The sequence below is a fragment of the Mus caroli genome, unplaced genomic scaffold (genome assembly GCF_978045245.1).
Source record: "Mus caroli unplaced genomic scaffold, Mus_caroli_1 scaffold_9, whole genome shotgun sequence".
NCBI lineage: Eukaryota > Metazoa > Chordata > Mammalia > Rodentia > Muridae > Mus > Mus caroli.
This window is the reverse complement of record NW_028227264.1, coordinates 127,481,781-127,506,797: the sequence shown is the minus strand read 5'-3', so window position 1 is coordinate 127,506,797 and position 25,017 is coordinate 127,481,781. Positions and strand designations below refer to the sequence as shown.

General features: G+C 42.6%; 1 long non-coding RNA gene across 2 annotated transcripts in view; it reads left to right on the top strand.

Annotated features, from left to right (window-relative positions):
• Positions 1-4,023, top strand: part of LOC110303643 (uncharacterized) — a 31,611-nt gene extending 27,588 nt beyond the window's left edge. For both annotated transcript variants that reach the window (XR_015048496.1, XR_002378939.2), the window contains 5 exons: positions 39-267; positions 707-861; positions 2,133-2,284; positions 3,111-3,213; positions 3,911-4,023. This is a non-coding gene — a long non-coding RNA (uncharacterized LOC110303643). The remainder of the gene's footprint in view (positions 1-38; positions 268-706; positions 862-2,132; positions 2,285-3,110; positions 3,214-3,910) is intronic.
• The last annotated feature ends 20,994 nt before the right edge of the window (positions 4,024-25,017 follow it).

Below are 25,017 nucleotides of genomic sequence, written 5' to 3'. Positions count from 1 at the left end.
CATTCTCTTTATGAATTCTTCCTTGTGTTTTACTCCAGACAACTGGACTGTCCTACGATCCCCTGGCTCAGTGAAGTGAGGTTCTGTTCGGTATCACCGTTATATTGTCAGTGCAACCTCCTCATATTCTGCGAGGTTGCCACCTGCAACATCTTCCTCTCCCTTCCACTGAATGGCCACATTCCAACCTAGGAGCTTGTCCCTTAAGCTTTAATATATTCGACCTAGAAGACATCTGGATTTGGGAGAAGAGACATTGCAAAGGCAGTAAGTGCGTGTGCGTGTGCGCGTGTGTGTGCACGCCTGCTGTTTGTCTGTCTATCTATGTCTCTCTGTAATGTTCATGCTCACATGGGTATGGGTGCATTAGCAAACGTGTGTGTGGAGGCCAGAGGCCGATCTTGAGAGTTATCCTCAGGAACGCTGTCCATCCATGTTGAGATGAGGTTTCTCTCTCTTTTGCCTGGGACTCACCAATGAGGTAGGATCGACTGGCCAGGAATCCCCCTGCCTCTGCTTTCCCAGCACTGAGATTACAAACATGTGCTACTGTGCCTAGTGCTTCTGTGTGGGTTCTGGGTTGAATTCATGTCCTTGAGTTTGCTAGGCAAGGGGCTTAATTGGTTGAGCTATCTTCCTGGGCCAGTGGATGCTTCTGGTTAAATTTTAGAAAATATTTTAAAAGACTTATTTAATTTTATTCTAGGTGTATGCAGGCAAACTATCTCTGAGCCAAATTTGAGATTGCTGTGAGAAGGGGGTTGAGGGAAGAATCTTTAAAGGTGAAAACCACAAGAAGACCTTCAATATCCATGAAAACAAGAAAAAAAATTGGCCTGTCTGGCAAGTTAAGTAGTTAAGGTGACTCAAAACAATCTTTGGTATCTTTATAGAAGATAATATATATAATATTAATTATATTATGACATATAATACAGAATACACATCATATATTATACATATAATACATATAAACATATACACATAATAATATTAAATGCATATAATACATATATACATATATAACAAGTAGCAACTTATAACATACAATATACAATACATAATGTAACACATAGCATATAATATAATACATATATATTATATAGAGTACATATAAGTATACATTTTATATTATATATTATACATTACATATTACATACTGTATATTATTATATTTTATTTACTATGCATTATATATTATACATAATATGTATTATATATTACACATGATATCATATATCATATAGCATGTTATACATGTCATATGTCATACATCATATACCATATATCATATATTATATAACTAGACATATAATAAGTAGATAGTCACAGCTGTACATTTTTGGGTGGGGGTCACTGAGCCAGAGTTATAAAGACTTATCTTTCAGAGATTTTCAGTTAGAGACAAAAGGCTAGTGGCTACCAAGATGGCTGCCTAGTATAAAATGGAGTTTCTTTAGCCTGCACAAACAATGCTCTACTCCTAGTCAAATATCCTTAGGGAGAGTTAAGCTCAAAATAATATTTGGCCTTTGTACTTAGCTCCTCAAGGTTCATCCATGTGGTAGCATGTACCAGTTCTCTCTCTCTCTCTCTGTTTTGCTTTTTGTTTTTGGTCCGTTTGTGTTTGTTCACGCAGTGCCTGAAGAGACCAGAAGAGGGCATCAGAGCCCCTGGAACTGGAGCTGCAGACAATTTTTTTTTTTTTTTTTTTTTTTTTAATTTTTTCCTGCTATGTGGTTTCTGGGAACTGAACCCAGGTCCTCTGCAAGAGTATTGAAGGCTCCTAACTGCTGAGCCATCTCCAGCCCCTTCCTTTTAACTTTTTGAGGTCAAAGTGTTAGCAAAGGCAAGGAATTAGACTGTTCTAATTTCTGTTAATGTCACGAATTTACCCGGCTTCCATTTCCTCCAGGTCTTGGAGCTTATCCTAGGATACAATTATTTCTTTTCTGATTTGGTTCTCAGCATGATGGCGTTTTGTCCTAGAAGAGCAATAAACAAAGCCAGGAAGTCACAGGGACACCCAAAACTAAGCAAATAAAAACAGTTATCAACTCCAGGAGAAACGAAACAGCTTGGGAATGATTGCATAATCCTTATGTTGTAACGCTTCATATCTCTCTGTTCAGTTTTTACCCTTGATACTTTGGAAGGGGAGGAGCGGATCGCTGAAACAGATGAAGTCTCATAGTCCACAGGAAGAATCAATAGAAAAGGAGACCCACATAAAAAACAAACCACACAAATACGTTGCTTGGAAATGTGGCAGTAAATTAAAATAGTGAGTTGGAAGGCGTCAAAGCATAGCCCGGTGTGGAGTGGGAAGTGGGGAGGGAAGGAAGTCGGTCTTGCTCGGGCTGCCTCATTGTCTTTATAGAGCCACAGACACATGCTTTTTTTTTTTTTTTTTGCTTGTTTGTTTTGTTTTGTTTGTTTACTATTAATATTTACTTTTCTTTTTTTAAAATAGCAATTATCATTTTTTAAAATGATTTATTCATTATATGTAAGTACACTGTAGCTGTCTTCAGACACACCAGAAGAGTGTCCAGATCTCGTTACAGATGGTTGTGAGCCATCATGTGGTTGCTGGGATTTGAACTCCGGACCTTCGGAAGAGCAGTCGGGTGCTCTTACCCACTGAGCCATCTCACCAGCCCAACACATGCTTCTTGATTATGGAAACACATTCAGAGAATGTGCCAGTGGTTGTCATCCTTGTACTAAAGTCGTGGAGTGAATTATACAAACTTAGAGGGTCATGACCCAGTGACGTCTGAGGTGACGTCATCTTACGGAACGCGGCCTCTACGCGGTCCGCCATTGGTGGACCGCAGCACGCACGCAGCAGTGTTTGCCTGTCTGTGTGGCTTCATGGTGTCTGTAAAAACCACACTTTCAAACGGAATGAGAGAGAAGGGTCTCATCGTTTTCTAGAAGCAAACTTGTGCTGCAGCCCTTGAAGTCGTGGTTTGGGGAAAACGCCAGAAGTATAAAGCAGAAAAGAACAGCAAGTGCCTCGCTCCCTGAAGATAATTGCTCGTAAGACTGCAGCTCAGAATGTTCCCTCCCAGTCCAGTACTTAACCCAGCTCATTTCCTTTGCAGCTCAAGATTCAATTGAACTCAATCAGTCCACGCTGGGCATTATGCCCAACTGCAGCCTTAGGTGCTCAGAACGAGACATGGCCCTGACCTCTCATTGTTACAGGTTAGACTTACCACAAAGAAGCAATAGCAACATTTGTTGATTGCCTTGAGACATCTTTGCATTAATTCTTAGGAACTACATTCATTTATTTGGGAGAACAGGGGTACCGTGGTGTGCATGTAGAGGCTTGTGGAAGTCAGACCTCTCCTTCCACCATGTGGGTTCAGGTAATTGACTCAGGTTGTCCAGCTTGGCTGCCAGTAGCAAGACTCTTTACACAATGAGCCATTTCTCCAGGCCACTTTCAATTGTTATTAGCAAGCCGATATTGTATCCATTGAGCTTGCCCTGGTGACTCCAGAAGTAGTGGGAAACTCTGCCAAGGCCAGTAACATACTTTCCAAAAGAAATAGACACAGTCTAATCAGTCATCTATTAAGTTTAATTCTTGGTATGTATTTGCCACAAGTGATTACAGGCCCTGACTTTGCGCGAGTTACCCTAGTCATGGCTTCAGAGTAAAGAAGGTAGAGGGCAGTGAAGTTGCCGGGTGACTGATTTCTTGCAATTTTATAATCCTAATAATAAAAGTTATAGGCTGAGCATAGTGGTACATGCCTGAGTTCCCATCACTTGGGAAACGGATGCAGGAAGCTTGTTTGAAGTCAGACTGGGCTCAACAGAGGATCTTGTCTTTGAAGAACTGAAAAGAAGACTCAAATTATGTACGTTTTAGAGCTAATTGTTGTTTTCACAGGTAAATTCTCAGCTCCAGTGCCTGCTTGCCACCGTGTCCCCTTCCACGATGATCATGGACTCAACTCTCTGAAACCATAAGCAATTTCCCAATAAACTCTTTTTTTTCTGTAAGTTACCTTGGTCAAGGTGCCTCTTCAGAGCAAAAGGAATGTGCCTAAGACAGCTGGTAGACAAACAGGCTTTAGTTGAGTTAGATCTTCGCTTTTTGAAACAGATTTTTCAATGTGTGGCCCAGGCTGGCCTTTCATTCACTCCATAGCCTAGGATATCCTCAAACTTGTGATCCTTTGCCTCTGCATTTAAAGTGCTGAAATTACATTTTATTTCCCATTTAAATGCTATTCTTTGTTTGTTTGTTTATTTGTTTTTTGTTTTTTTGTTTTGTTTTTTGAGACAGGGCTTCTCTGTGTAGCCCTGGCTGTCCCGGAACTCACTTTGTAGACCAGTCTGGCCTCAAACTCAGAAATCTGCCTGCCTCTGCCTCCCAAGTGCTGGGATTAAAGGCGTGTGCCCCCACGCCCGGCTTAAATGCTATTCTTTCATCTTTGTGAACAAAAGGGTGACCCCAAGCCTGGTGTCAAGACTGTGTTAGTTTGTTTTCTTTTTGTTTATTTGTTTGTTTCTGTCAGCTTGACACAAGTTAGACAACAGTTGAGAAGAGGTAACCTCGCTTGAGAGAATGTCCCCGCAGGATTGGCCTGTAGGCAAGTCTGTGTGTTGGAATGTATTTACTTGACTAATGATTGAAGTGGGAGAGCCACTGTGGCTGGTCCCCCTCTCAGACAGACAGTCCTCCCTGGCTGTATAATAAAACACGCTGATCAAGAAAGCTTGAGTAGCAAGCCAATAAAATGTGTTCTTCCATGGCCTCTTGCTTCAGATTTCTACCTTGAGTTCTTGTCCTGACCTCCCTTCATGACCTGCTGTAAGGAATAAGATGAGATAAACCCTTTCCTCTCTGGGTGTTTTTTTTTTTTTTTTCTCACAGCAATAGAACGCCAACAGGGGGGTGGGGGGCTGGAGAGATGGCTCAGCGGTTAGGAGCATCGACTGCTTTTCCAGAGGTTCTGAGTTCAATTCCCAGCAACCAACCACATGGTGGCTCACAACCATCTATAACGGGATCTGATGCCCTCTTCTGGTGTGTCTGAAGACAGCTATAGTGTATTCATATACATAAAATAAATAAATGATTCTTTACAAAATAAAAGAAAAAAAAAGCCAACTAGGACAAATAACCAGAAATATGCTAAATTAAAAAAGCTAGAACTACAGTTAAAAATGCCAAAACATCCTGAGTACCAGCTGGACCTGGATTGCTTATGACCCTGTCTTAAACAAAAAAACCAAACAGGGCAGGTGAGATGGCTTATCAGAAAAGGAACTTAAGGGGAAATATGATTCCAGGAAGTGTCCTCTGACCTCCACAGGCTTGCCATGGTGTAGATACGCTCACACACGACATAGGAATAAGCGTATAAATAATGAACTGGAGAGATGGCTCAGTGGTTAAAGCACTTGCCACACAAACATTATGATCAGAGTTCAGATCTGGCATCCCCAGAATTCACAGAAATGTTGTGTGGGTGTCAAAGCCTGTAATTCAGGACTTGGAAGTTGGAGACAAGGGATGGGGCAAGATAGCAAGCTATACTAGCTGGTGTCAGCGAACTGTGATCCAAGAAGATGTCACCCTCAGGTCTCCACAAGCCTGTCACACACATACTACACATGAATATCGAAACACCACATGGATGAATGCACACAGAAAAAATGAAAATAAATAAAAACCTCTAAATTCCTATCTGCGTGAAAGCCAAACTGTAGTTAAATCTTTCCTTCTGCCAAAGTCTTCACTTAGAGAGGCCAAGCTTTTCCATCAAGGCCCCCATTGGCATACGGAAGGCCAAACAGTATGAAACCTAACAGGCAACATCCAATTCATGCCTCATCAGGGCAATATTTAAACACTGTCTTAATTTTTCTGCCGCTTTCCAATTGTATAATGGCAGCCAGTGTATAGGCCTAAGTTTTATAAAATAATTTTTTTTCTTTTTGCCTTTACCCTGGAACTAGGACATTTTAAATTACAAAAATGTATTTGTGTAGTCACTAGAGGGTATTTAGCAATTGTGAGCAATATCTCTAGATACAACAGCAAGTGATTGGGAGGCCTTATGCAAGAAGCTCCGAGGAGAGTCTATTTGGAAAGTATCAAGATAATAAAGTCCACTCCATCAATTTTGTCAATTTAGCTACATTATTGTAACACCAGTCCTAACTTAAAGAGTTTGCAACTCTATACCTGAATTACGTTTTGATTTTAACTTAGATTACCATCTGGAAACAGTCCTTTCAAATCTACATCATCTTCCTAAATACTAAACAACTGAAGTTTGATTATGAAACTATAACTAGTCTTCAACCCTACCAGAGATCCAAGAATGAATTACATATTATCTGAATGTAGAGGAAGCACAAAAACATAGCTTCCAAAACTTAACCAGTTTGTAGAGACAGCTAGTACCTGGACAGTCCCCTATATTTCTCATAATGTTGGAGCAGCTGTCTTCAGCCTTCTGGCCCAGAACCACCTGACAGACCTTACATGAAGCAGGAATAATGGTTAATATGGTTAATAAAGTCATAACAACTTTTTGGAAGTGGGGAACTCCACTGCTCAATTAGAAAAATCACACAAGAGAAATATCACATAAGAGAAATAGTAAATAAGAGAAATGTGGTCGATCCACTGACTAAGAAAATGCCAAGTAAAACAAGAAAGAATTTGCAATAACCAAGGGGCTGTTTTCTTCATCAGCTCAAGTGTCCAGGCCTGGCAAGACCTCAAAGATCTGGTATTCACACACTGTGGGCCGGGTTGCCCTCAGCTGCGAGTAGGGATAGCTGTGTGTCTCCAGGGGGCTGCAGCTGCGCGTCATCCTTAGCGTATCCTCTGCTGTGAAAGTCTTTTGGTTTTGTAGTTGTTATTGTTTTGGGACATGGTGTCATTAGGCAGCCAGGCTGGCCCCAAGCTCAGGATTCTCCTTCATCCTCCCAGATGGTGAGATTACAGGCATGTATGCACCATGACGCCTAGCTTCTTTCTTCTTCTTCTTCTTCTTCTTCTTCTTCTTCTTCTTCTTCTTCTTCTTCTTCTTCTTCTTCTTCTTCTTCTTCTTCTTCTTCTTCTTTCTTCCTTCTTCTTTCTTCTTCCTTCTTCTTCCTTCTTCTTCTTCTTCTTCTTCTTCTTCTTCTTCTTCTTCTTCTTCTTCTTCTTCTTCCTTCTTCCTTCTTCCTTCTTCCTTCTTCCTTCTTCCTTCTTCCTTCTTCCTTCTTCCTTCTTCTTCTTCTTCTTCTTCTTCTTCTTCTTCTTCTTCTTCTTCTTCTTCTTCTTCTTCTTCTTCTTCTTCTTCTTCTTCTTCTTCTTTTTGATTGTTCGAGACAGGGTTTCTCTATAGCCCTGGCTGTCCTGGAACTCACTTTGTAGACCAGGCTGGCCTCCCAAGTGCTGGGATTAAAGGCGTGCGCGCCACCACACCCAGCTAATGCCCAGCTTCTTAAGCTTTTCCGTTCGCAATCATTCCGAGTGAGTACTTTTGGGAGGCGGGGGGTGCAGGGGGAGGGAAGAGCCAGGAAGTGATTTGAACCTGTGGTTATTTCATTTCTCAAATTGCTGTAGAGTCTGCATTCAGCTTAATTAAAAGACTGGCTTTTATGTTTTCAACCCTAACTGTTCCCTTCACACTTACCCCCTCCCCCCCCAAAAAAAAATTCCTCAGTCAACTGACAGGCTTTTTCTTTCTTCTAGCTTTGCCAACCCCATGCTCAGTTTTCTGTTGACTTCCTTTCTTGTTGACAGGATTTTGCCAAAAATAATATGGTCTTTTGGAAAAAGCTAAAATCTCTCTCCCCAAACTGGCCATCTCTGACCCAGTCTTTCCATTTGATTCTGTTCTCTTGTGAGCTAGACACCATTAGAAGAGCCACAGATCCCCTTCTTGGGTTCCTATGCCAAAGATGAATGTGTTGGGGCTCCTTTTGGGTCAGATCTCCTCCACTCTTTTGAATTGAATTCCTGAATCTGCTGGATGTTGCGTTGCATTTATGCCACACCTATATCATTGGCTCAGCAGGGATGGAGGGTTACTGTTGCATAAGTTAATTGAGGCTGCTGCTCAAATTGCCCTGCTCCACCAGTAGCTGCCTGAGTTCCTTGCCACCCACCAAAATGCTCTGGATTCTAGAGTGAAACACACACACACACACACCACACACACAGTCTTATTATTATTTTTTTTTAGATTTATTTATTATTATACATAAGTACACTGTAGCTGTTTTCAGATATGCAAGAAGAGGGCATGAGATGTCATTACTGGTGGCTGTGAGCCACCATATGGTTACTGGGATTTGAACTCAGGACCTTCGGAAGAGCAGTCAGTGCTCTTACCCGCTGAGCTATCTCACCAGCCCGAGAGTCTTTTTTATTGTTTTTTTTTTTTTTTTTTTGAGACAGGGTTTCTCTGTGTAGCCCTGGCTGTCCTGGAACTCACTCTGTAGACCAGGCTGGCCTCGAACTCAGAAATCTGCCTGCCTCTGCCTCCCGAGTGCTGGGATTAAAGGCATGCGCCACCACTGCCTGGCCAGCCTGAGAGTCTTATTTTTAAATATGCCCTAAACAGCTCAACGGTTGGGCCACTCCTAAACTCCCATGTTGCTAACACCTTCCCTCTGATACTCCTGAATTATTATTTACTAAAATCTAAAATCCATTTTTGCTACCCTAGACCCAAACGGTCTAGGACTTTCTTACATGGCTGCACACACCTGCTTCTCCAGCTCTCAAGCCCTGTCTTCCTGCTTCCCTGTCGCATCGATTCTAAATCCTTCTCCCTTACCCGGGAAAGCTAAGGTTCTCTTGCCCAGGAAATCTAAAGTTCAAATCCCACCTCTGACCCTCTGACCAGCCATTGGTTGATGGTAACTTTATTTACTAATTAGAACCAGCTGGGGGCAGGGACCTTCAGCATCTCACACACAGATGTGCAAATTCCTGTGTAATTTGGGAACTCAATAAATATAATATAAGCAATGATCCAAATCCACAACACTTCACCTTTCCACCCATTAAAAAAGGCCTTTTCTCTCAGATATACAATGAACATAGTTATAACTATATATAACTACAAGGTATAATATACACTAATAAAATCCATTCCATCAATTTTGTCAATTTAGGTACATTACTCTATCATCAATCCTAACTTAAAGAGTTTGCAACTCTATACCTGAATTACGTTTTGATTTTAACTTAGATTACCATCTGGAAACAGTCCTTTCAAATCTACATCATCTTCCTAAATACTAAACAACTGAAGTTTGATTATGAAACTATAACTAGTCTTCAACCCTACCAGAGATCCAAGAATGAATTACATATTATCTGAATGTAGAGGAAGCACAAAAACATAGTTTCCAAAACTTAACCAGTTTGTAGAGACAGCTGGTACCTGGACAGTCCCCTATATTTCTCATAATGTTGGAGCAGCTGTCTTCAGCCTTCTGGCCCAGAACCATCTGACAGACCTTACATGAAGCAGGAATTATGAAGGGCTATCTTACTCTGTCTTGGCAGAGCTAACTGTTGACTATCCTTCATCATGTGCCCTTTCCTGGACAGTATTTTTGTCTGTAGATGAATTAGGGCAATTCTTGTTCAGTGGCTTACCTTGCCACAGCTGGAACAACTCCATATGGAAGTTATGATGCTCAATATCTTTTTTGAACTGTGAAGGGGGTACCAAAGGAGCCTACATGTCTCTTAGTCAAAAATCTAATAATAATGAAATTATTATAAGTCCCATATCCCGTGGATTTCTGATGTTTTTGATACTTTGTATAACATTTATCTAGGAAATAGTCTGAGCATTGACAGTTATAAAATCATAATATTTTCAATTCTGAACAATGTTGAAGATTCCTTTCATCTGCAGTATAACCAAGATTCAGTTTTTATGTGAAAATAAATAAGCCCATCCATATCACTAGTGTTCAAATCTGTGCTCTTTTTAATAGAAATGGTGGCAAGCTCACACCACTCGCACTGTGACTGGAATGTCACATTGCCACGTGTGACTGCTTGCTTTAAGGAGTCACACCTTAATGCTGCCTGCTCATTGGAAAAACTGACCTGTTACCTTGTTTCTGTGGGTGACTTAAGTGCTGGCCCAGAAACCTCGGCATCTGGGGGACCTTGACGAGAGAGGCTTTCGCCCCTGGTAGAGGAACCAGAGGCACAGTCCAATGCCGAGTCTTTGGCTTGGCTTCCTAGCTTGGGGAGGCTTTTTACAAATCTAAATTAAAGGCCAGGCATGGTGGCATGTGTCTAAGTCTTAGCATTTCAGAAGTAGAGGCAGGAGGATCAGAAGGTCAAATCGGTCCTCAAGTGTTGGCCTGGGCTACACGTGGCCCTGTCTGGAAGTAGACAAGAAAACAAACCCAAAAGTGTCATGAGATTCTCATGCAAAGAGCACACACTACACATCTATCATCTATCTATCTATCTATCTATCTATCTATCTATCTATCTATCTCAGTGCTTTGAGTCAAGGCATTGTTATATAGCCTATCATTGTTGTAATAAGTTTACGACCTTGCTATATGACCTGCCATTACTATAATTAACTAGCTCATCACCATTGTGTACATGCTATGCATATGTGTGCATGTGTGCACGTGTGTACGTATGCATGTGTGTGCTCATCCATGTGGAGGCCAGAAGCCACATCAGATGCCATCCTTAGCCACTCACTTCCTTATTATTCTCACTGAAGCCAGAGCTCACCGGTTGGCTAGCTGGGAGGAACCACTTGTCTTTGTCCCCTTCCTCATGCTTCTCCCCCAGCGTTTACGTGAACACTGGCGATCTGAACTCTGGTTCTTGTGCTTTCATGGCAGGCACTTATTGACTGAGACATCTCCTCAGCCTATGATACTTTTTTTCCTTATTTATTTTCTACTGGACTGTGGTGGTTGTTGAGACAGTATCTATCTATGTAGATCTGGCTGTCCAGGAACTCACTATGTAGATCAAGCTGGCTTTGAACTCATAGAAACCTTCTGCCTGCCTCTGTCCCCCAAGTGCTGGGGTTAAAGGTCCATACCACCATCCCCAGTATACTTTTTATTTTTAACTGATCCATAAGAGCATAAAAAATAGAATATATTAATAGGGTATTATGTCATGCTTGACACATTGATTACATTGTATATCATTTAAATCAGATTAACTATATTTATCTCTTCAGTGATTCTTTGTGGTGAAAACTTTCATACATTATTGTTATAAATGGTAGCCATACTGCACCGGCTCCCTGTATCTTCTTGTTTCTAATTGTAGCACAGAACCCATTCATCACAATTGCTGCACACAATGTGAGCTTGAACAGACATGCTGAACAGACATGCAATCAGTCACTGCTTCCATAAATCATCAGACGGAGGCTGAATATATTTTGTGGATTAGTCAGCCTCACTGTTATTATCTCTGAAAATGGGGTGACTAAAGAAAGAAAAATTGTTAAAAAAAAACCAAACAAACCCTTATACATGAATTTGTTCTTAGACTCTGCTTCATTGTGTTTTCTTTTTGTTTGTTTGTTTATTTATTATTTTTTTGAGACAGGCTTTTTCTGTGTAGCCCTGGCTGTCCTGGAACTCACTCTGTAGACTAGGCTGGCCTACTCAGAGATCCGCCTGCCTCTGCTTCCCAAGGGCTGGGATTAAAGGCATACGCCACCACTGCCCAGCTGCTTCATTGGTTTTGAGGTGTTGTATCTACTTGCAATCTGGCTAGACATCCCCCTTTAACCACCCCCCCAACCCTCGACCCTCACGAGCTCTGCCTCTTTTTGAGACAAGGTCTCTCTGTGTAGCTTTGGTTGGACTAGACCAGGCTAGCCTCATGCTCAGAGAAATCCACCTGCTTCAGCCTCCTGAGTGCCGGGATTAAAAGTATGCATCACCATTTCAGGTTGAGAGCCAATTATTGTCCTTCCTTCCAGTGTCAGGCTGTGACTCTTCTAACTATAATAGTGACTCCTCCCCCTGCCCCCCCAACCTTCTAGTTTAGAATCACTGATGTCAAAAGTATCATGTCCCGAAGCCCTGCAAACTGGTTGGTGATAGGATGAAGACTTTTCGTGGTGGCGCACACCTTTAATCCCAGCACTTGGGAGGCAGAGGCAGGCTGATTTCTGAGTTCGAGGCCAGCCTGGTCTACAGAGTGAGTTCCAGGACAGCCAGGGCTTTATAGAGAAACCCTGTCTCGAAAAAACAAACAAACAAAACAAAAAACAAAAAAAGAAAAGAAAAGAAAAGAAAAGAAATAACCATGAGCTTTACTGTCCTTCATGCTGCTGTATGGCCCTCTCAGGAATAGCTCAGAAATCATCCTTCAGCCCAAAACATTATAGCTTGAACATGCTGGAACCCAAATAGGAACTTCTCCACGGGAAGTCTACAGTTGAAAAACCGAGCCCACAGTTTGTCTTTGCTCCTTGTTTTCTTTTGTGCCTATAGAAACACAATTGGAGATCTGGTGGGTTGAGCCCTGCAGAGGCCGCCTCTTGATGGAGCCGTCTGTATCCAGTGCCCTGAGAGGAGACATGCGGCTGTGGATTGGATGACTACACTGGCCTGTTTTGAGGAATTTGGTCCAATGTTGGCTTAATGGGTTAGGGGAGTGGATTTCAGATTAGAGAATGTTGATGTTCAGAAACTGACACTCCAGAGTGAAGGGCTCCAAAGCAAGGTTTCTCTCTGACCCTCTCCTGCCCTCTTGCCTCTCCCATCCCTCTTTCTTTCCCAAGGTGAGCCACCAAAACCACAGTGTGCCTTCTTCCAGGCTGTCATCAAAACCTGAACTTTGTCTTTCCCCAGGGATAGCCATAAAATCTCTGCCTTTCTGCTGCTGGGTTGACCAGAAAGAGATGAAGACCTGCACTCCAGAGGGTCCTGCCTTATTCCTAAGAATGAGATGCAACAAGAAGGGGCCAAGAAGAATTGGAACAGATGTGCCTTGTAGGGTCCCCTCTGTCTGTCTTCAGCGGCACACACACACATATACATGGCTGTGTCTGCTCCATTGGCCCCAAACAGTGAAACACTACCATTCAACTTGTAAGCTTTTGGGTCTTTAATCTGCAGGCTCCTTTTTGTCTATTGTTAAAGTTGTCAACCTGTCTTTTGTCATAGGGATGTCAGCTATGGCCTTTATAATAGGCAGGGAAGGTATCATCTCTCCTCACCCTTACAGTCTTTAAAGACAGTTGGCAGATGACAAAAAATTTAAACCATATAAAGTAATCCCATTCATTAGAATCCTATTTTAATAGTTCTTTATTAGAACTGTGAGGCTGGAGGGAGGGCTTCGTGGTTAACAGCACTGGCTGCTCTTCCAGAGGATGCAGGTTTGACTCCCAGCACTGGAATGGAGGCTCACAGCTGTCAGTAACTCCAGTCCTAGGAGACCTGAGGCACAGTTCTGGACTCAGTGGGTACTAGGCACACATGTGGCACACAGTCATATATAAAAGGAAAACAGACAAATACATTAGATAAAAAAAAGAGAAGACTAGAACAAAATTCTGCAGAGGAGGGGAGAAGTAGGGGACATACAACAGTCAGTAAGTGCCCCTTGCTGTCTAGAGACAGATCTGGTGTGCTTCAGTACTTGTGAGTGGATTATTGGATGTTCAGAATGCTTTCTTTAGTTACATGGATGAAAGAGGCCTATGAGAGAGGATAGAGTAAGCCTGAGAGAGATACAAGAGATGCCAAGACTCCAGCTCTATTCCTAAACTCTGCCCAAGAGTAAAGCATGGTGGCACATGCCTGTGATTCCAGTACCTGGGACACAGAGGCCAGAAAAAGCAGTGGTTATCTAGGCCACCCCCAACTATTTAGTGAGTTTGGGGACCAGTGTGGCCTCTGCTTGCATGTTTTATAAAGTCTCCTTCATTTTACTGACGATCTGAGCTTGCTCTCTGTGGCATCTCCCATTCAAGAATCACTTGCACTTGGTTTTGAATTAAAAAAAAAAAACAACAACAACAAAAAAAAAACAATTCCTTTTATCATACTAGAGGAAAGACACAGTTGCAGGCTGGTGTCCCCCTCCTTGCCACTACTGCCACTATTAACAAAGACATGAGACAGTGACAGGATTTGCCTTACATACTCAGTAGTTTGACCAGGGACTAGAAGTTAGGATTTTAAATCCAGTCCTATGAGATGTATGAAGCTTATCTAGAGAAACCCAGACAGCTGGTTTAACGAGTTACATGTGGAAGCTGCCAGGAATTTCAGGGCTTTCCTCCATCATCAGGTCTGGTGTTACTGGTGTTACCACATGCCCAATGTCTAAATCCATCTGGCTCAAACAAATCTGAAAATGAGCCAGGGATGGCGGAGCAGGCCTGCAATCCAGGAGTTCCCTCAGTTACATCGTTACATAGTTACTCAGTTACATAGTTACTGAGGCCAGCCTGGGCTACAGAAAACAAACCAATAAAGAGCCATTGTTTCTAGAAGGTCACACCCAATCCCATAGGTGGGGAGGGAAGGAGGAACAAGTAGGTGAGGGGTAAAGCTGAACCCTCTTGGCCATTATTAATATGTAGCACATGCCTGCTAGCTTTCTGGTCAGTACTGACTCCCCCTCACTCTTAGCCCAGACTGATTCTTCCAAGAGTCCTTTGATCCCCCAGTCTAGACTACCTGTCCCTGCTGTGCACCAGCCCTTGTAACAGCCTGTTCACTTTGTTCCATGGTGTACTTACCACTGCTCATCTACCATGCCCTTCCCTGGTATCAGATGTTTCTCCAGTGTGAGAGTTATGGCATGTTCAGCACAGGTCCCCAGCCCCAGGCAGGCTGCTGACTCCTGTCAGATGTTGCTATGTAAATCAGATGAACAACTGAGTATGGAATGGCTTCTAATTTTTGACATGGAGAATATTTTCAGTAGGTCATCTAGAGCCTTCACTGGAACACCTCGGATATGGGTTACTGGTCACAGAAACTAGAGGGGGATTGCTTTAGAAGGTAAATAGCCAGTACACCTGTGTATGCACTTAGGCCTGTACAGTGCATACACACCTAGACACACAGAGACACACATAGAGAGACATAGACTCACATACGGGCATACACACATAGACATGCACACACACATACACACACAGAGAAACACACAGTCATAGATACAGACACAGACACACACAGACACACAGACACACACACACACACGAAATTAGGAAATGAACTGAATAGAAATGAAAATACAACACATAATAATTTGTTAGCTGAAACCAAAGCAGTGCTTCAATGCGATTTCACAGCTTGCTATGTGTTCAGCATTGTTTATTAGTAGGGAAATGCAAATTAAAACCATCAGAGGATGACACAACACTCTTACTGGGGTGACTGTAATCCAAGAGATTAACTATGCCCAGTGCTGATGAGGACATAGAGAAGGTAGAGCCGGCATACGTTGCTGGTGAAAATGTAAAATTCAACTGGAAAATTTCTTAAGAAGTTAGGGACAGTCCATGACCCAGTTAGGTAACTTATGGGTAACTACTTTAGAGAAATGAAAGCTGTGTTCACACAGAGATAGCACATATATATAATACTTATAATAGATATATTATATATACGGGCTCTAACATAGCCCAGGGTGGCCTTAAACTTGCAGTGTAGCTAAGGTTCACTTCCCAGCAGCTGTGCACTGCTACAGCAGGATCAAAGCTGGGGCCATGCTTTTAGTAACATCACAAATAGGAGCTCTAAGCTAGAAACAAGTGGATATTCACGCCTGGTAAATAGGCAAGCACAAAGTGCTATTGCTATGCCATGGGAAATAGTTCGGCAACTAAGAGAAGTTGACCATTGAAAACATATGAAATATCATGAATAAATCCCCAGATACTAAGTAAAAAGCTAGACATAAAGGGCTACCTATAGCGTGATTTGTTTATATGAAATTTCTAGCAGTGGATGCCCCCTGACATTGAACTAGATTTAGATACAGTAGATTTAGATTTTTAGATACAGTTATACAATTGCATACATTTAATTAAAATCATCAAACTAAACAATTGCATCAAATTCAGAGAATGTAATGGTACAAAAATTATATCTCGACAAGACTACTAAAAAACGAAAGCAAGGCTTTACCTATGAAGGAGGATTCTTTTCCTGACCACACCCAAGGCCTGACATCCTCCCAGAGGCAGAGACTGCCACCCTCTTCCGTGTAATAAGGCAACTTGTAGTTGAGAACGTGGCTGACTAGAAGGCGGTGTGACTGAGGTCCGGCCAGTGCACGTGAGTACAGGTTAGTTGTGCAAACCGTGTCATGCCCTAAGGGAGCAGAAACCTACCCTCCATCTTCTCATTCCGGCTGGCTGGTGCCATCTTAGACCATGGGACAACAGAGAGAAAAGACACAAGACATCAGGCCCTCTGGCCGATTCATAGAGATTTTTTCTATTTTCAAGTGAAAGAAAAGACGATTGTCACAAATGTTACCATTGGTTGTTTTGGTGCTGTAACAGGCATCTTGGGAACCCCATGTTTTACACTGTGGGCCGGTAACACCATTTGCATCCCTGTCTGTCTTTCTGGGAAATTCTCTTACCACACGCTCTAAGTGGTAGTTAATGTCATTTTGGAGATTCTATCTGGTCTTAACCTGAGGTGATTAATCAGGAACCAGTCTTTCACCCAGGCGAGGCCAGTCCCGGGGCCCTGAACCACTTTATATTGACCAGGATCAATGGCTTTAGGCAAATATTATTGACACAAAGTAATAATTTTTTTGAGCTTGGTTTTAGTGGGGGCAGGTCTGGCCTCCAAGGTAATAAAGTTACAAGGTTTGAGCTGGAAACTTCTATGGGTTGTCCCACCCTGAGCCTCATGTTGGATTTCCCCTTATGAAACATTAGGAGTCAGACAAGAGAACCTCTTCTTGGTGACGAGGGCTCTTGCTCTCCTGAATGGGGTTGATCCATCCAGTGACTAATGGGTGAGTGGATTAATGATTGAATGGGCTACCTGGAAAGTGGGCCTGCTACTAAAACCAGTTTGGTTAGTCTCTTGCTCTGTCAGGCACAGCACTACCCCTGGACTCTGTGGCCATTAGCAATGCCTACCCTTTGATCTTGGGTTGGGTTGGAGCTGTGAACCAAAATAAACTTCCTTCTTTGTAACTTATCCAGTCTTTGATTGTCTTAAGGGTTCTCCTGTCGTGATAAACCACCATGACCAAAAGCAACCTGAGAAGGAGAGGGTTTATTTCAGCTTACACTTTCAGGTAAGTCTATCCCTGAAAGGAATCAGGGCAGGGACTCAAGGCAGGAGGAAACTGGAGGCAAGGACTGAAGTAGAAGGCATGAAGGGGTATTGTTAAATGGCTTGCTCAACTTGCTTTTTGTTTGTTTGCTTAATGTATTTTAATAGCAAACGTACAGGAACAGCACAGAAGACAGACAGCATTAAGAACATGTGCTTGTATGTAGGACAACTCAGAAAAGTATCGTGAATGGATGGAATCTACTGGGTGATAACAATGCCACACACACCACTTAGTTGCCGTCAATAAGAAATTTACTTATTTTTTAAAAATATCCAAATGCTGGCATTTTCCAGAAAAATTTAACAGGTTTACTTATAATTGTTATAAAATTCAACTGTTGAAATGTATTCACTGAAACATTTTGCTTGGCATTTGTGCTTCATATCTGGCATTTATATTAAAGATTCACATTCAAATGAATGTGGAGAAACTGCCAATACCGGATTCTGCCCCCTATGTTTCCACTCACAATCATATACTTAGGTACCACTGACCCCATGGAAAAATATCTAACATTCAGAACCACTGATAACAGGAAGAAGAGGAAAAGGGGTTTTTTTTGAGAGTGAAATGTTTCCCCTCATAGCACGTTCTCCCCGTATGTGGTGTACTAGCTAGATATCTTTTGGCCTAATTGTTACACGTTTGACATTAGGTTGGTATCTTCAAAAAGGCCAACCAGATAGGCCTCACTTACTTCCTGCAAAGCACCAATAGCTGCACTCTGGAAGCACAGATTTGTTTTGAAATCCTGAGCACCAGATGCTAAAAGGGGAGTTTGCAAGTCAGAAGTTCAGTGGACTTCTGACAGCATCTGATTTTACGGAGTCCAGTGTATTTTCGGGCAGTCTGCTTTGTACGAGTCATGGTATGGGCACCTCCTTCCTTACCCCGCTTCTCCCTCAGCCAGAGCTTGGCAAGAGCTTCCTTGTACACCCCAGGACCACCTGCCTGAGAGGTGGCACCACATACAGCTGGGCCCTCCCTTATCAATCACTAATCAAGAAAATGCCCTACAGATTTGTCTACAGGCAATTTGATCTTTTTTTTTTTTCTCAACTTAGGTCCCTTTTTCTTAATAACTCTAGCTCATGCCAAGTTGACAAAACCAAAACCAAAACCAAACCAAACCAAACCAAACCAAACCAAACCAAACCAAACCAAACCAAACCAAACCATCTAGGACAATGATTTTGTTATTAGCAACAGAAAATGGATAAAGATGGGACCTGGTCTTCAGAGTGACTGGGGCAAGAGAGGCAGTCAGTCTTAGAAGGAGGCTAAGGGGTGGACAGCAGCTACGATTTCAGCTTGTGACATTTTTTTTCTTACTCAAGTATTTTCTCTCATCTTTACAATAACGGACTCTGCCTCTCTGCTTCTGTCTCCCTCCCTCTCTCTTGGTCTTTCTCATATGTCTGTTCTGCATCTTTGTGTGTGCATGTACATGTGAGTGGAGGCTAGAAGACAGTTTTGGGTGTTGATCCATCTTGTCTTTTGGAACAGTGTTTCTATGTCTCATATGGGCTTGGAGCTCATTAGTGGGCTGGCCAGCAAGCCCCAGGGAACCACCTGTCACCCCCTCCCCAGCACTGGGTTCATAATCATGAGCTATCACACCCAGATTTTTAATTAAAAAAATTATTTTTAAGACAGGGTCTCTCTACACAGCCCTGGCTGTCCTGGAATCACTAGGTAGACCAGGTTGGCCCTGGACTCACAAAGACCCACCCGCCTCTGCCTCCTGAGTTAAAGGTGAACACCACCATGCCTGGTTCACACAGCTTGTGTGTGTGTGTGTGTGTGTGTGTGTATTTTAATTAAATAAACTTTTATTTTAGAATGACTTTAGATTCACAGAAAAGTTGCAGAGACTAAAGAGTTCCCTTCCAGTTTGAGTAATCTCATCTCTGGGATGGGCTGGATGAAGAATGCAAGGGAACTCACCCAGCCTTTCAAACTGTGGTTTCTGAAGCTTGGGCTTGGGTCCTCATGCTGTCAAAACACGTTCTTCACAGACAGCATTAGCTCCTCAGACCTGGTGGGTGGATTCTCTTGACTCGACTTTGCTATTGTCAGAACAGACCTCCTTGAAGGAGCTTTTCAGGGGTTGGTGGTGGTGGTGGGGGTGATAGTTGGCAACATAGAACAGAAATGATCTATGGACAAGGAGATGAAGTCTGGGGTCTTGGCTGCGCAGAAGTCAGCGGTGTAGTGGGACAAACCTAATGCATGGTGGTGTTTGTGTTCCTGGAGGGAGGGTCTGTCCATCACACCCCTCTTCAGTGTCTTCTCAGCCACCCCGAGGCAATACAAGCAGCACTTCAGGGTGCGAGTACGGATCACATAGCACCCTTGACTTCAGGCTCTGCCCTGTTCTGTGTAATTTACTCATTATTTACTCTTTTAATCTTTATAATAATGCCGTGAAATTGATACTATTATTACCCTTGATTTGTGTGAGAGAAAAATGAAGCACAGAGCGGCTAATACTTTGCTCAAGGAAAGTGAATAAAGAACTGACAGAGGGAGACTTAACCCGAGGAAGTCTTCTTCCATGGCTGTAATGTTCAGGCATCCTTTGAAAGGCAAGTGTGGCTTGCTCTGCAGAAGTGGTTTCAAGGGTTTACTCACATAATCCTTCCTAATTGCCTCTCACACCTGCCTCCTGTGAACTCTGGGGCCACCACCACTGCTCACAGTCTTCTTCCTTTTCTAATTGCTCCTCTAACATGCTGGAAACTGATCCAGGTATCAGATGACTTTAGGATGAACAAGATAATTTGTAGTGTGTGTGTAAGGACAACGGTTTCCTCTCCACATAAACTGCACAGAAGACAAGGTGCTAATCCTGGCCTGTGAGTTTCTCTTTCTCTCTCTCTCTCTCCCCCTGTCTGTCTGTCTGTCTGTCTGTCTCTCTGTCTATCTCTCTTTCTCTCTGTGTGTGTATGCACACACACATGCAGATGCATGTGAAGTTTAAAGGTTGCTGTCCAGCGTCTCCCTTCATTACTCATTTGAAATAGAGTCTGTCACTGGACCAGGGCACTCACTGAATCACCCAGAGCTCTGGAGAGCTGCCTGCTCCTGTCCACCCCTGAGTTTAGGTTACAGCTGCATGTAGCCCTATCCAGCTTTTGATGTGGGTGTGGAGGATCTGAATTCAGGCTTATGCACTTGCCTAAATAGAGCTGTATCCCCTCTCCTTTTACAAAGTTTTTCTGTGATGTGTTATAGTATGTGTGCTCTACCATTGCCTCCTGGGGAGACACTGTTATTCCTACTTCACTGGGAAAGGCACTGACTCAGGAGGAATTAATAACTTGACCAGGAGAGCGCAGACTCTTAATGCAGGCATCTGGATTTCAACTCTCATATATGATTGCAACAGCATGTGTGTCAGAGCTATGAGCAAAGATCTGGAATGGGGAGGTAAAACCCATTAAAAAATGGTCAAATGAACTGGGTGTGGCAACTCACGCCCATAATCGTAGCACTTGGGAGGCCAAGACAGGAGGTGTGCCTTAGGGTTGAGGCCAGCCTGGGTTACACAGTGAGTTTCAGGCATACAAGGTGCGGAGTTCAACACTAAGTATGGGGCAGGAACCAAATTACTATTTTGATGCCTCTTTGTTATTAGGAACATTGGTGGTATCTCCTTGAGGGGCCATTTGGAATAAGGGGGGATGTAGATTAGGAGAAAACAGACCAACATCATAACTAGTTCTTTCAGCGGTGCTTCAGTCTCTGAACAGCTGCAGTGCCTGCTGCTCATTGTCTTGGTGACCTTCATGGTCACCATCTCACAGCCAGCAGCTACAAGCCTTACACACTCAGTTGTCTGGTCAGCAGGTCCCCAAAGGCTGAGTCGAATCTCACCATTAAATCATCAGTGTCTCCGAGATGGCTCTTGGGCACCTGCCTCGACACCCAATGTGCGAGAGCACCATTTTGGGCTTCTTCTCTTTCACTAGTGGGATCCACAAATGAGCTGGTGAGGCAGCTCAGTGGGTAAACACATTTACCATCAAACATTTGGATCTGAGTTTAACATCTGAGACCCACATGGTAGAAGGAGAAAACAACTGGAAGTTGTCTTCTGGTCCCTGGGGGTGCCCCATTATGTGTGTGTGTGTGCACACGCACACACATGTGCAAGCATACCCAATAAATAGATAGTTTTTAATTTCAAAGAAGTAGAGATTAAAAAAATTAGATCTTTCTTTTTCAGCAAAATTAAAAAGAATTATTATCAGAGGGATTTGTCACAGCGCCTCATGTACAAAGGCTTCTGATAGGTTGTCAGCTCCTCAAGTACAAAGCCTTCTGATAGGCTGTCAGTCAGCTCCTCATGCACAAAGCCCTCTGATAGGTTGTCATAAGGTCTCAGTTCTGCCTCTGAAATTGTTTACTCGAAGCCTGTTTTCATCTCCTGCATCACATGAGAAATCCCAAAAGGAACGTTTTGCTCGCTATTCTGTTTTCCATTAACACTCTGTATGTGTTTGACTGAGTGCAGAGGCAGTGAGCACTCTGTCCTTGTGCAAAAGTCTCTAACAAGCTGGCCAGGCAGGAGCAGCCACTTTGGACACCTGGGCTCTTATTTTTTCCTTCCACCTTGAGGTTGGGGAAGATTCTGGAAACCTGTTGAGATTCCAAAGGGACCTCATAAATCCCAGGAAAGAGAAGTCCCTGGAGGGGCAGGGGCTACTATGGAATGAGCTGGAAGAACGGCTCAAGAAAAGCTATAAGGGGAGGCATTGTGAAATGGAAGACCCTGATGGTCTTAAATGGTTGGACAAAGAAGAAATAGAGCAAGGTGTGTGGTAAAGAACAGTGCTCTAGAACTCAGAGTCTGCTCTGCCCATCCTTGTAAGGTAGCTAACAACACTCTCTGGGCCTAGGCTCTTTGTCATCAAAACTAGAACATTAATCCCTCCTGGCATGAGGTGAGTACTCTGGAAGGACTTGCTGTTGTAGAGTGTTGGGATTTCCACAGGGCTAGAGGTCTGACTATGCTCACCAACTCTGTAAACATGGGCCGATCGCTTAACGACCCTGAGCCTCGGTTTCTTCCTCTGTAAATTAGGAGCAACGTCCTGGTACTTTTTGCAGAAATTTAAAAACAAACAAACAAACAAACATTTTTTAATGAGTTGAGTGGAAAACAACCTGGTGCTTGAGACTGGCTCTGGCCAATAAATGCCAATTATTGTTTGTTTTTCTAATTGTGGCATGTCTCTCATTAGCTCTGGACTTGCTTGTCTCTCTAGTTCATTCCAACTCATCCACTCTGTGTATAAAGTGACTTTCCTAATGGTGATCAGGCACAAAGCAAATGTGGAAGGACTAGGGTGGGGAGGAAGGTTCAGTGCCCAGGGTGGACAGGAGAATTTTCTAGAATGACAGAGTCAGCCTGCATCCCCATAGGTGCTGTTGCTAGGTGTTTTTATATTGCAAGGCTTGGGTTCTGGGGTGTAGCTCAGTGGTGAAACATGAGTGCAAGGCTCTGTATTTGATCCCCAGTACTGAAAAAAAATCCAAAACTTAAACAACATTAAAAACCCCAAAATCCTCATTGAATTGTACACTTAAATGAATATATTTGTTTTTATGTATTTTTTTTTGTGTGGATTTTTTTTTTGTTTGAAAATGTCACAATGAAACCTATTATGCTGCACAACAAACCAAGAGTAATAGATTAATTTAAATATACAAAATGTAAATTAGATTACATTACTCCCCACTTTAAAAGCTTGGGAGGTGCAGTGATGAGAATGCTAAGTGATGAAAAGTGCTGAGTAAGTAATGAAAATTGCTGAGTAAGTGATGAAAGTGCTGAGTAAGTGATGAAAGTGCTGAGTAAGTGATGAAAAGTGCTGAGTAAGTGATGGAAAGTGCTGAGTAAGTGATGAAAGTGCTGAGTAAGTGATGGAAAGTGCTGAGTAAGTGATGGAAAGTGCTGAGTAAGTGATGAAAAGTGCTGAGTAAGTGATGAAAAGTGCTGAGTAAGTGATGAGAATGCTGAATAAGTGATGAGAATACTGACAAAAGTGCTGAGTAAGTGATGGAAAGTGCTGAGTAAGTGATGAAAAGTGCTGAGTAAGTGATGAGAATGCTGAATAAGTGATGAGAATACTGACAAAAGTGCTGAGTAAGTGATGGAAAGTGCTGAGTAAGTGATGAAAAGTGCTGAGTAAGTGATGAGAATGCTGAATAAGTGATGAGAATACTGACAAAAGTGCTGAGTAAGTGAGGGAAAGTGCTGAGTAAGTGATGAAAAGTGCTGAGTAAGTGATGAGAATGCTGAATAAGTGATGAGAATACTGACAAAAGTGCTGAGTAAGTGATGAAAAGTGCTGAGTAAGTGATGGAAAGTGCTGAGTAAGTGATGAAAGTGCTGAGTAAGTGATGAAAGTGCTGAGTAAGTGATGAAAAGTGCTGAGTAAGTGATGGAAAGTGCTGAGTAAGTGATGAAAGTGCTGAGTAAGTGATGGAAAGTGCTGAGTAAGTGATGGAAAGTGCTGAGTAAGTGATGAAAAGTGCTGAGTAAGTGATGAAAAGTGCTGAGTAAGTGATGAGAATGCTGAATAAGTGATGAGAATACTGACAAAAGTGCTGAGTAAGTGATGGAAAGTGCTGAGTAAGTGATGAAAAGTGCTGAGTAAGTGATGAGAATGCTGAATAAGTGATGAGAATACTGACAAAAGTGCTGAGTAAGTGATGGAAAGTGCTGAGTAAGTGATGAAAAGTGCTGAGTAAGTGATGAGAATGCTGAATAAGTGATGAGAATACTGACAAAAGTGCTGAGTAAGTGAGGGAAGTGCTGAGTAAGTAAGGAAAGTGCCCAGTAAATGATGAAAGTTCTAAGTGGTGAGAATGCTGAAAAAGTGACAAAAGTGCTGAGTAAGTATTGAGAATGCTGAGTAAGCAAACTTTTAAGACAGGAACATGGAAGAGTACTTGTAGGGAGGAGTAAGGATAGCGGGTGAGAATGATGTAAAATGTACTTCAAACGTATGAAAATGTCAAAGAACAAAGTTAATTAGTAAAAATGAGTCTGAGGAAGGGATAGCTATAAGGGACTTTGAAAACGACATACGGAATCTTACTGCTGTAAATGCTTCTTAATATGCATTTATAACATTTGTTTTATTATACATAATCAAAAGACTGTAAGTGGAGTTACACTATACAGAGAGGATGTGATGGTTTGTATATGATTGGCCAGCGAGTGACACTACTAGGAAGTGTAGCCTTGTTGGAGCAGGTGTGTCACTGTGGGCGTGGTCTTTAAGGCCCTAGTCCTAGTTGCCTGGAAGTCAGAATTTTCCTAGAAGCCGTCAGATGAAGAAGTAGGACTCTCAGCTCCTCCTGCACCATGCCTGCCTGGATGCTGCCATGCTCCTCTCTTGATGATAATGGACTGAATCTCTGAACCTGTAAGCCAGCCCAGTTAAATGTTGTCCCTATAAGAATTACCTTGGTCATGGTGTCTGTTCACAGTGGTAAAACCCTAACTAAGACAGAGGATAATACCCCAGCTAGACACTAGACATTACCAAATAGAACCTCCAGTATCCAGAATGGGTTACCAAGTTTTGAGTTGTTGGCCAGTAGGTTCCCATAGAACCCCACCCCAAACATTACAAGTTAGTGGCTGTGCTATTGGTCACCTCCAG